This window comes from Pteropus medius, unplaced genomic scaffold (assembly GCF_902729225.1).
Source record: "Pteropus medius unplaced genomic scaffold, Ma_sr-lr_union100, whole genome shotgun sequence".
NCBI classification, from domain to species: Eukaryota; Metazoa; Chordata; class Mammalia; order Chiroptera; family Pteropodidae; genus Pteropus; species Pteropus medius.
In genome coordinates this window covers 49,315,476-49,327,497 of record NW_024340849.1, presented here as the reverse complement: position 1 = coordinate 49,327,497, position 12,022 = coordinate 49,315,476, and positions in this window count along the sequence as shown.

The window sequence follows — 12,022 nt, the reverse complement described above, 5'->3', positions numbered from 1 at the left end:
AGTTAACTCAGTTTGGGAAAGAGGGACAGCAGGGGAAGCAGCTCTGGTTTGTGAGTCAGGAGTTGTGTTCCAGGCTGTTTTGTGCTTAACCAGCTGTATGAGTTTGGACCAGGAACGTAACTTCCCATAAACACAAGGGGATATTAGATTCCTTCTAGTTTTAACTATGGGGGTTTATTTCCTCATCATGTAAGGTGTCTCTGAAGGTCACCCCAAGGCAGCACAAAAAGATCTGGGATCCAGGAGCCTTGAGACCTTGGATGACAGTAGGACGTACCAGGACCCTAAGTTTAACCTCAGGGACTTAGAGGTGCATCAAGCACAGATAAGAGATGAGGTCAGCACTTGCTAACATCAAAATTGAGTTTCTAGGCCTACAAAGCTGATGACTGGAACTTAGGCTTTGAGTTCCAACCAGAGGGTAGCCCTTTGGCCTCCAGAGATTACTACACATTCAGAATGGCATGTAGTTAAAACAATCTACAAAAGAGGGGCAGCAGAAAATAGGAGGAAGATGGCATTTTAAATTTAATTCTTTACCCCGTGACGGGCTGCACCCCAATTTCATCATTAATTGTACGGTGCTGGTGTAGTTGCTTGCCCACGACACTCTGACATGACGTTTCTGGACCTTGTTTCCTTTAGAATAGGGGATCGAAATAGATAATCTGCAGGCTCCCTTTCAGCTCTAACAAGCTGCGATTTAATTTTGCATCCCTGACATAATAGGTAGCAGATAAATTTTGACCTCATCCTACCTTCATTGGTGTGCCGACCTGATATTCTTTGTTGATGAGAAGGTTTGGGGAAGCAGAGTGGAGCCAATGCACCAATGCCATTGTGAAGATGAGCTCTGTCATCTCTCAGCCCAGGGCTTCCTTTATCAATGCCGATGGTTCAAAAAGAAACCCTTGTGCATTCAGACTGCTTGGTTAATTGTTATTGGTAGAACAGACTGGCTGAAAAGATGTTTAAGAAATTTGCAAGCATGCTTGGCCCCATGAATCCCCTTTCTATCCACAACTGAAACTTTCCCTCATATAATCATCTGTCTTTGCCACTGAATGAACCACTCCAAATTCTATCCTAGTTTCTTCTTCCCTCTGGTGAGATGAAACAGTGCAGTATTTTGCTCTTTATTTTGCTTACACAGCCATGTTAACCATGCTCACCTAATTTAATTTCCAATACATTTCTATTAGGAATTCTATTAATAATGATTAATGCCATTCATAATAACTATAACATATAAGGCATTCTCAAATATGCTATGATCATATGACTATAGTGTTCCTTTACAAATTTCTAACAATAAATTTAAAATACTAAACAATAATTTAACTCTGCCACTTCACAAGCATTTACTTCTCATCAGTAACAGTTTTATAGTCAAGACTCTTGGTTGCAGGTGACAGAAACTCAAACTTATTTAATCTTAAAAAAAAGGAATTTATTGGATCAGATAATTGGAAATGTTGGGATGTAATGGTTTCAAGCTTGACTATATCCAGGGGCTCAAACATCATCAGGACACTTGCTGTATCTTTTAGCTTCACTTTCTCTCTGTGTTGGCCTCATTTTCAAATAGATTCTCCCTACATGGTGGCAAAGTTAGCTTACTTCATCCTTATGTTTAGTTTTCTAAGCTCAAAAGTGGTGCATATTTTTTGATAATTACAGCAAAAATTCTGGGAAGAGGTCCAACTGAACAAATTTGGGTAACATGTTCACTCATGAATAAGTCACTTGTGATCCTGTTGATAAGGCACCCTCATGGTCTGGGCCAGGGGCATGTGTCCACTCCAGAGCTGGGGACAGGCATCAGCCCCTCCAAAAACTCAAGGTGTACAAATGGGAAAGGAGTGGGACCCCATGTGGGTGTTGGGCAATGTGGTTACATCTACAGTTATGGAATGAATGAAGCTGATGCCTGTCTCCAAGCTCCCTAAGGTTCCCAAATATGAGCAATGCCCTTGGAGAAGCCACATTAGTGTAGGTTATGATTGCTTTGATGTTTGCTGAAGAAAGCAGAGGTGCTCAAGGTTCAGGCATGGCTGCCTAACATTCTGTGGCCCCTCATGTATCTTCTAACTAGTTCCCTCAGGTACTGATTTTATTCTAGTTCCCAAAGTGTTTGCTGATATGCAACAGACCATTTAACAGAATTATTTGCAACTGGGATTGATGCGTTTTCTTGTAAATAAATAAGAACAGGTTTTGGTGCACAAAGACCACCCAGTGAAGTGGGAAAAACTCAAGTTTCTCAAGTCAGAGACTGAGGGTTCATTATTTAGGTCTCCATTTGGTAACCGAGGTTTAGCCATCTCACCTCAGTTTCTGGATTGGTAAAACAGGGTTGATCCCATCAGTTTCTGCTACCTTAGGGGATCTTGTGGGGATCAAATGAGATGTGGGAGAGTGCTCTTATAAAATGCAAATAGGTACATGAACAAAGGTCGTGTGATTAACAATTTAAGCAAATATAAAATGATATGCTCTCAGATATTTGCTTGAGTGAATATGTTTAAATATTATGTCCACTTTATAAAGCTCAGGTTTATGTTCAGTCAATATATCACTACCTATATTTGCTGCCCAAATAAGTTATCACATCATTATTCTGCGCAAGGCATGCAGTGGCTGAGATTCGAGACGGAGCCTCCAGTGAGGATTGGTGTCCTCAGGAATTCCCATCTGGGGATCCAGTGAGTAAAGGCAGGCTTGGTTTAGGCAGCTAAACAGATCTAGAACACAATAGGCCAGAAAGTTACAGATCTCTGGCCTTTGACCCTCTCTCTCATTTCTGGGGTAGCAACTGAAGTGAGGACACCATTTCTGAAAGAGAGATGTATAGCCCGTAATCTCAGCCATTTTCTCCATTTTAAGTGACTATTTTAAAAGGTTGTTTTATAGAAGCAAAATAAGCCCTGGGATTAATTGTTCATTTCAGGGAAGAACTCTAAATGACTCCACAGCCCCAATGTGACATGAGGTGGTGGTAGCAGTGCTACCCTGTGAGTTTCCATGGGACAGAGATGGTCCTGTGGCACAGACTTACACCTGTGCCAGTAAGCGCCGACTCAGTATTCCCTGAACTGAAAAGGACAGCTTTAAAAATCTTACCTTTCATTCTTCATCTTATAATTATCCTAAAGGAATTTTGTGGTTGTAAAGCATCTACATTTTGAAGCTGTAATTTAGAAATAAAGCATATCTATCCTTTTGCTCACCTTGCTCTTCCCCATCCTTCTGAAAAACAAAGGGGAATTTTACTTAACTTTCTAAGGAAAACACTAATTAAAATATTAGTATGAATGGTAATCAGATCAACAACCAATTTTAGGAAAATCCTTCAATGTTCTTTAAAAGAGAGGCCAGGAGAAAATACTGCTGTTTTGACTGTGTATTTCTGTATAAATGGACTCTCACAATTTCTATCCTAGGAGAGTTATTACCCACTCTGGGTGTGCACCTAAACAAAATGAACCACAGGAAACGGGAACCTCAGGCCCAGAGCCACAGATCACAAAGTGATACCTCATCGGTCCAGTCTAACCAGCAGAGATGGGTTATTTAGTTCATATGATATTTTAAAAATGTTTGCATTGGTTCCAGAGTTTAGAGGTCGTGGCATTCCATGCTGGGTGATGGCTCCTGCCTGGCGCAGGCAGGTTCAGGATTCTTTCCCAACTCCTGCCTGGGCCCGTAGTTACCTGAACTTGTGACCCTTGCTGCTAAGATTTTCCCAAGAAGGAGGGAGGATCAAAAAAGGAAAAGTCATTAAAAATGTCAAGAGCTGAACTTCCTTGATGGAGAATCCAGACAAGATCCTGGGTGTCTGGAAACAATACATTAGCTATTACAGAGTTGGAAACCTAAACCTTATAAACTTGACTTTCCATTGTTGATTTCTCACCTGTACTCAAATGATTAAAGTCCTTTAGAAAATATCAGCTTTTTCAGATGGGCTGAAGTGAAAACCGAAAAGACAGAATGAGCAATGTGTTACAGCAGGGGACAGCTGTCCTTCACTGGGACATAGTGGCTCAGGAACCACCGGAGGACGCTTCACATGGCTCCTTGCTCCTTGCCATCTAGAGACATGAGGCTCCTTTTTATTTTTGGTCAGTTTTGCTTCCTCATTTTTGTCAGAGAGAAAATATGATTGGCAGAGGCTGGGGCTGAGAGAGGGATGAGAGAAAGAAAATGCTAGGAGGAAATAAAAACTCAGAAGAATGGAGACAAGACTTGTTTCTCATTCTTGGGAGGATTTTGCGTTTATTTTTTGGGATGAGGTGGGGGCATTAAAAGCATATAAAAACCTTTTAGAAGGAAAGGTTTGTGACTTCACTTGTCACTTAGAGTAGAACGGTTAATATCTCCAATCAGGAGGAAGCTTGAAATAATTTTCTAGGTTACGACCTGGCATTGCCCTGGATAAGCATTAGTGGGAACTATTAAACCATAACTCACTGCTTGAGTCAACTAGTTGAGTACTAGCCGCCATCTCAGGCAACCATGATCCCTGTGTGCCTGCTTGGTCATCTCACTGAGGGACGATGCCTGTCCGGGAAGCCCAGGACCACTTCTTCGGTCACATCCACTGTCCACCTGTTGCCCACCCGCAGGTCAGACCTGCCGTGTTCTTGTTTTTGAAAAACAAGCACATGTAATTGAGCTCTGCAACGATAGATAATATGACTCTTATTGAGGTTTTGAGGAGAAATGGATTCCATCACTTTCAAAATTCCTTATCTCTCTTGCTCCTTCTCAAATCCCTGTCACATCTCTTTCTTCTAAGTCTCCTTTCCCTGAATGTTTTCTCTGACATCCTTTCGAACTCACTCTCTTTTCTTTCCTGTCTCACTACTCAAAATCTCCTCAGCTTGCATTCCGGTCAGGAAATAAAAACGTTTTGCTAAACCCTGATTACCTGTTCTCTTCAGCACACCTCTTGGGGTTGGAGTTGGAAGGATTTAATTCTTGCTAGTTAGAAACCAAAGTTAATTAATACTTGCTAAGTGACATTTTGACTACTAGCTTTCAAGTGTCCTTGAGACACAGACTCCAAAGAAGAGACTTACTTTTTGAACAAAAATAAGCCAAACCTTGTTATTTTGTGTATAACCTGAAATAAAAATCAAATAATAAAGTTCAAAAGCTTTCTTTGTAATTTACGACTACAACTGGTCACCTCCGCCCTATAGAGGGGACCTGGGCATGTGATTTGCACGTGCAGCTCAGGTGAGGGCATGGGAAGACTTTGGAACCCACCAGGATAGATGCTGTGTGGGGGAGGGGGAGCCAGGGGCCATGCCTTCCTCCTTCAAGAGCCCAGGGAATGAGAAGGGACTTAGAACAAGGGCAATGCCTAGTGTGGTTTTTTGGTCAGGGTTGGGACAGACACTGGTCTTCCATGTCTCCAGCAGAATAATTTGTAAAGTCCACATTGCTCACCAATGCTTTTGTGCAAGTTGGTTCTTTTAGGGAAACTTGGAGAAAATATTAAATTTCATGACTTGAGTCAATGAGGTTTGAGGGGAGTGGGGGGTGACTGTGGGGAGCACAGGGTACAGAGCAAAATCACCATGAAGAAAGGAGTGTCTGGGAGTCTGCAAAAGTGTTAGGAGGCTTAGGTTCTTGGTTCATGGGGGTTCTTGGTTCCTCATACCAGGTCGGGTATGAGGTTCAAGGTCCTTCTGTGGGGTCCAGGCTTCAGAGGCTAGGCAGGGCTCTGCAGACATGAAAAGGAAAAAGCCAGTTTTATTAATGCCTCTCACAGTAGTTCTCGATCTTCAGAGTTTGAAAGAATAAGATAGTGGGGAGGTTGTCAGTGGAAAGTGGGACAAAAGGAGAATTACACGGAGCCCCCGTGTCTACACCGATGTCCCAAAGTCTGAAACCCTTTAGCAACACCAGCATTTTTGGAAGGCTTCTTTCCCCCTAGTTTAAAAGCATAATTTCAGTCTCATCAACTGGGATTCTGCCTGTTTTTTGCTTTGTTGAGGGTGGTCTGAATCTGCCCTGTGCTTTTAGTTGTCAAGCTGGCCATGGTCTGGCGTGGCCCTTAATGGCTGTGCTTCCTAGGCCTCTTTCTATGTCTGTAAACTGGAAGTAATGATAGAATTGATCTGCCTCACAGGATCGTGTGAAGAACAGCAAATGAGATAATTAGTGTAAAGTGCCGCTTTAAAAAGAGTCCCAAGCGGGAATGCAAACAAAGCTGAATAGCTGTGTGTTGGACTTAGGTGAAGTGAACATAAGGTGCAATGAGGTGCCTATGATTTCCCTTAGTTCGAGCCTCCTTGAATTTACTCTGAATCACTGCTCTGCCTTCCAAGAGCCTTACTGATCATCCTGTCTCAGATAGGGCCTTGTATCCCATATGACTGCAGGAATAATATTTGCATATGCACATCTAACCCTTCATGCCCAGGTGGCTATTTCAGTAGAAATCCACTTTTTCTCCCCCAAAAGTAAGTGAGAACTTGAACTTGATTGCCGAGGTCCTGCAGCTAGCTCCTGCTTGCCTCTCAGCCAGCCCTCTTTGCTCCCTACCTGGCCATGAACCTCGGGTAATGCATTTCGGTTCTTCCAGTTCACTGCCTGCTAACCCTGCACGTGGTCCATCGCCCGACCCCTTTTGCACATGCTCTTCCCACATTTTGGAAGGCTTTCCCTCTACTTCCCAAATTTCCACTTCTTCCATGTGCTACCACCTCTAATGGGAAAGTTATTCTTCCCATATGTTTAAGGCCTGACAGAAATACAAAGTTGACTTGGGATCCTAAAAAGCAGCCTTCTCCTACCAGACCAGTAATTACCAAATGTCCGATTGAACATTTCAAAAGGTAGTCAAGCATGTGCTTCACTTCCGATACTTCTTGGCCCTTCTCCCTTTGGCCTACCTCACCAGCCAGCCTTGTCACTGCAGGCACCTCTCCTGAACTCAGCACATGCATTTGCCACAGTATATATGTCGATTTCTATTTAGTCAGCTTTGTGGCTGTGCTCAGAGAATGCCCTTCCCCTGAATAAAATCCAGATTCCTTGATTGGGCTTAGGGGCTCTGCATGTTCTGGTTTGTGCCTAACTCTCTGAGCTCAACTCAAACTCTTCTTCCCCTGGGTGACCTGCTCCTTTGGCCTTTGTCCTATATGTGAGACATGCAAATGTGTGCCTCCTTGTCCTTCTGCCTGGGAAAGCCCTTCCCCCAATTCTTTGCAGGATTTTTCTCTTCCTGTTACAGAGACATATCAATTCACATACCTCAGAGAAGAGATAGTGTCCGACCTCTCCATCTGTGAGAGTGGACCAGCTATTCTGCATCATATCACACTCCATCAGCTCCACCTTTACTCATCTTGTTTATCTGTCTGCTTTTGTGCTGTCTGTTCCCCTCATTAGATTGGAAACTCAGTGAGGGCAAGGGCCTCATCTAGTTTAGTTCACTGCTTCTTTAGTGCTTATAGCAGTGCCTGGCACATAGTTGCTCAATAAATCCTATTGGACAAATGTCTTGTTTCTCCAACTAGATTGTAAGCTGTTAGGCACTGGAACAGTTTAATCTTACTTTGCTTCCTTCTTCAAAGGACCTGGAACACAGTGAGCACTGGGTGAATGCCCATTCACAGACAGTTGAATTGGGTTGGCTATCATTTAGTGGACAATTCTTGGCAGACATCTGGCGTAAGAATCTTTCATGCAGGGCTGTGAAATTTTCTCTTACATGCTATGTAGAAATTGGGAGCATGAGGGGTGGGGAAAGCTTTGATGTGGATTTTAGTTCCATGGCTGGCACTCACTACTGTGAATCCTTGGGCAAGTATTTCATGTGTTCTCTAAAGGAGCAGGCCATTTTCCCTGTTCACTTGAAATTCTCATACCTTTAAATCTGGGAATCAGGTAAAGAGGTATCTGATGCTCCTTTCCAGCTCTAAATTCTGAGCCGGGTCCTTTGAGGCCAACACCATTATCATTATCAGGTTGCTGCCATTTGTCTTTTTGAATGCATGCTAACAGATACCAGTAGCTCAATCCCATGTCTGAGAGCCATCATTCTTTCTACGAGGGAGAAAAGGTCCAAAGGTGAGAGACACGGAGATTTTAATGAGAAGTTGAGTCGGGAGATGTAGAAGAAAGAAGAGGGTCTCTAGTGGAGAGCCCAGCCCTGCTGTTCACTTCTTGTGGCTTACATCAATGCTCAAAACATGGCTCAAATTGTTTAATTGTGAGAATTGGCCTTAAAAGGAAATCCGGTGTTGAAAGTGGAGAGGGCAAAGAGTGGGTAAAAATGTAATTCTGCAACGACTCCCTCCAGGCAATGTAATGTACAAGTTCGACATAAACTCCACAGAGGAAAAAGAAAAGATGATTTGTGAAGTTGTTTTAGTGAGCGCTCCAAAGCGCAAATTACATGCTTCGGAGGGAGGGGGTTGAAGTTGCTGATTTCTAGGTGGATTTAGAACATGTCCCTTGTGAATGGCAAATGTTTAGATGAATAAAAAATAAGATTTGGATACATGTCAACATGTCTTGAGGAAAAAGTGCTGAAGTTGTATCTTCCACAGCTTCTCCTGGTGGTGTCTCTGGTGGCCCCTGGTGCGCATTTCTCTCCTTCCCGTCCTGGGCTTACTCTTACCAGGGCCTGGTGAGTAACAGCAGCTTCAGGCTGCAGCCAGTGGGTCTGATAGGATTCTTGTCATCATTCTATCCAGTGACAGCTCCCCACGAGCCCACTGAAGGCATGGAGGCAGCAGCTGCCCTTCTTTTTTTTTTTTTTTATTTCCTGCCAAGTTGTTGCCATTTGCTTGAGTGGGTTTCTGCCTGTTTTCTGTCTAGCATCGCAGGCTCTCGCCAGCACGGGAGCAGTACCTTGTGCCGAGTACACTGACCCCTGGCCTAACTTTTTGGTCCTTGTGGCAGGAACATGCTGGCTCTTCCTCTAGCTGTGGCCAGAGTCTGGCCAAGAATGGACAGTTTCTGTAAACATAATGCTGCCACCCACACAGCTTCCCAAAGCTGCATTCTTAACCCAGTCACTGCAGCAAACCGCTTCTGACATTAGCAAGCCTGGGTTTGCCAGAACCTTTGGGCCTCTCTATAGACTTGCTGATTTCTTGATTGCTTGGGCCTGCACGGGCAGTTTCTGCAGCTGCTGATGGGCCCTCAGAACTGATTTCCTTTCCTTTCCTCAAAGCTGGAGTTGCTGAAGTGACATGACACATTGTGCTGGAGTCCACACTGTGCTTACTAGTGAAACCTCTGAGGAAGTAAGATCCTCACAAATGAAAACCATCCCAAACTATGCCTTGCTAACGTGGGAGGTTGAGATAAACTCTGAATGTTCAAAGCTTCAAAAAAATCAAAAATAAAGTTGATAATTTCAGAAATGATCCATTGAAAAAGAAATGAAAAAAAAATCACCTTATTTCAGAGAAATATGTTACTACCCACCAGTCAGTGGAGTATTCAGGAAAACCATATTTTTTAAGATAGAGTTTGCATTTATGTTGGTCAGGATTTTTTTTTTTTTTGGGGGGGGAGAGGTGGTTATTTGTGTCTTTTTTCATTTTAAGTTTTTATCTTCTGGCCACATATAGTGAGCCAGAGTATTCATGGAAAACAGCTCTTAGGATACGGTTTACAAACTGAATAAGTATCTACATTTCAATTACTTTCTCTAACCAGAGAGACATATGAAAAACTTTCCACCTAGTATAGAGCCATAGGAACCTCAGGCAGGAAGGCAATTCAAAGCTTTCCTAGGCCTCTTTGATGCTGAAATCCTCTTCACAGTGCGCTGAGCATGTAGCCTCTGTCGCAGCAGCAATGACGACAGAGAACTCGTTATGTCTCAAGAAAAGACAAGACCCTATTTGCTGGCTCTTAGATCTTTTATTGAGCCAAAATGTGTCTTCTCGTACTGGCCCTCTCCTCCGCTTCAGTTTTCATTTTTTCCTGTAGGGCTCCATGGAAGTGAGACTGGCTGCCTCCGCTGGGACTGAGTGCAAGAGCCACAGCTTCCTGCCGCCTGGGGCCTGCCTTGCGATGCCCGCACGAATCAGCCTATCGGGCAATGACAGCAGCCCAACCTCTGACTGCAATATCCTGCGAGAAGGAGCGAAGGACTTTCCCCCACTCCCCGCTAGCGCAGTCATGACGGGTCGGCCCGCGGTGTAGGCTTCCTGGGGCGGCGGTAGTGAGCAGCCTCACGGTTTTGCGCATAACGAGAGCACAGCCCAGGGGACCGAGCGCAGAGAAAGGCCGGGACCGCGTGCCGGGCCGCAGTGAGGCGGGGCTCGGGAGCAGGGCGGACGCGCGCGCCTCGGCGGGACCAGCCGCCCCGCAGGACGGCTCCTCCGCGGGGAGCCACTCTCACGGAGCTTGCTCCCTTTTGCACGAGCCTAATAAACCTTTGTCTTTCTGCCTGAACTTTCTTGTGGTGATCTCTTTTGATTTCTATTCTGGGAGACCACAAAGACCCAGGACGCTGGTAACAAGTAAAATCCTGATTTTCGCCTAGGTTCCTGACTTCCCAATCCATGGGCTGTGCCTCTGAGGGCCCACACTGGCCAAGCCCTGGGATGTTCCCTCTGTAGTGAGAAGGGAGAATTCGGCATTCACGTGGTGGCTCTGGTTCACGGGGATGGGAGTGTGGTGGGGGTGAGCGGGTGGAAGTAGGCCTGGGGACGGGTCCCCTCCAATCCAGGCTCCGCCCACTCACGCATGGTGGTGGATACCTGTTGGTACCAGCCAGTAACATCTTCAGAGTGGGTGACAAGAGGCATGTGGGAGGCACTGTCAAGCTGTGGTGCATCAAGGTGGGTGGACCGCAGGTGACAATAATTTTTAAAGTTCAATCAGAACTCTTTTAAGAGTGAAAATGGATACGATAATTATGTCAGAACAACAGGTGCAAATGAGGACTGTCCTGGGCCAACTGAGATGTCCAGCCATCCTCCTCAGAGCCCATGAAGGGCTGGATGAGGATAGTCTGAGCTGAGGGCTCAATCATCCATTCAACAAACATTTATCGAGTGCCTGCTAATGCCAGCACTGCACTGGGTCCTATGGAGGCAAAGATGAGCAGAGCCAGGCACAGGTTCTGCTCTCACAGACATTGTAGCTGAGGAGAGCAGACATCTACTTAGCAAATAATTAAATACCAAATTACAGTAGTGGTGCTATGGAGAAATGCTGTGAGTACATAAAAGAGTATAATATATAAAAGGGTATAATATAACTGCTTCTGAGGATGGTGGCAATCAGGAAAATGTCTCACATCAAAGGTGACATTCTAAAGTTTGAGCAGAATTGGCCAGGCTACATGGGGTGTAGGAGGGCCCTTGAGGAACAGAGAAGGGAACAGTCGTAGTAGGAGAGAAGGATGTCACAGGCAGGGCAGACTTTGTGGCAGAAGGCTCCCGTCTGGGAGTTTGGTGCCCAAGATGATATGAAATGCAACCATGGGTCTGGGACTTGGTGTTTATGGGGAGGATTGGGTGGAGGCAAGACCACAGGGAGGCCGAGGCCATGTTGCACTGACACCATGCTAGGGATCAATCACATCATTCAGTAATGCAAGAGTTTGAAGAAGTGTTGTTACTATTAACTGCTTTGTGTTGTAGCCTGTATGAGAGGAAGCCTTTAGGATGATTTTGGGAGTGTCATATAGTGGAAGTTATAGGTGCTTTGGTTAGGATGGAAGGAGTAGAGATGGAGTAAAGTGAATGGGTTGAGGATATATTTAGGAGACAGGATTGGCAGAAGTCAATGACCCATTGGATGCAAGTGGGGAGAGAGAGTGAGTAGCACAAGGGCTTTACCACAGAGGTGGCATTTTGTGGGATGAGCAAGAAAGAGAGGGAGGAGCTGTTTGTGTGCTGGGAAGAGACGGATCGTGTTTGTTTTGGATCTGCTGAGACTGAGGCGATGTGAAACCTTCCCATGGAGGCGAGAGCCTGGTAGTTGATCTGGAGGGCTCGGAGGAACTTGGAGCAGAGATTTGACCGGGAAATAG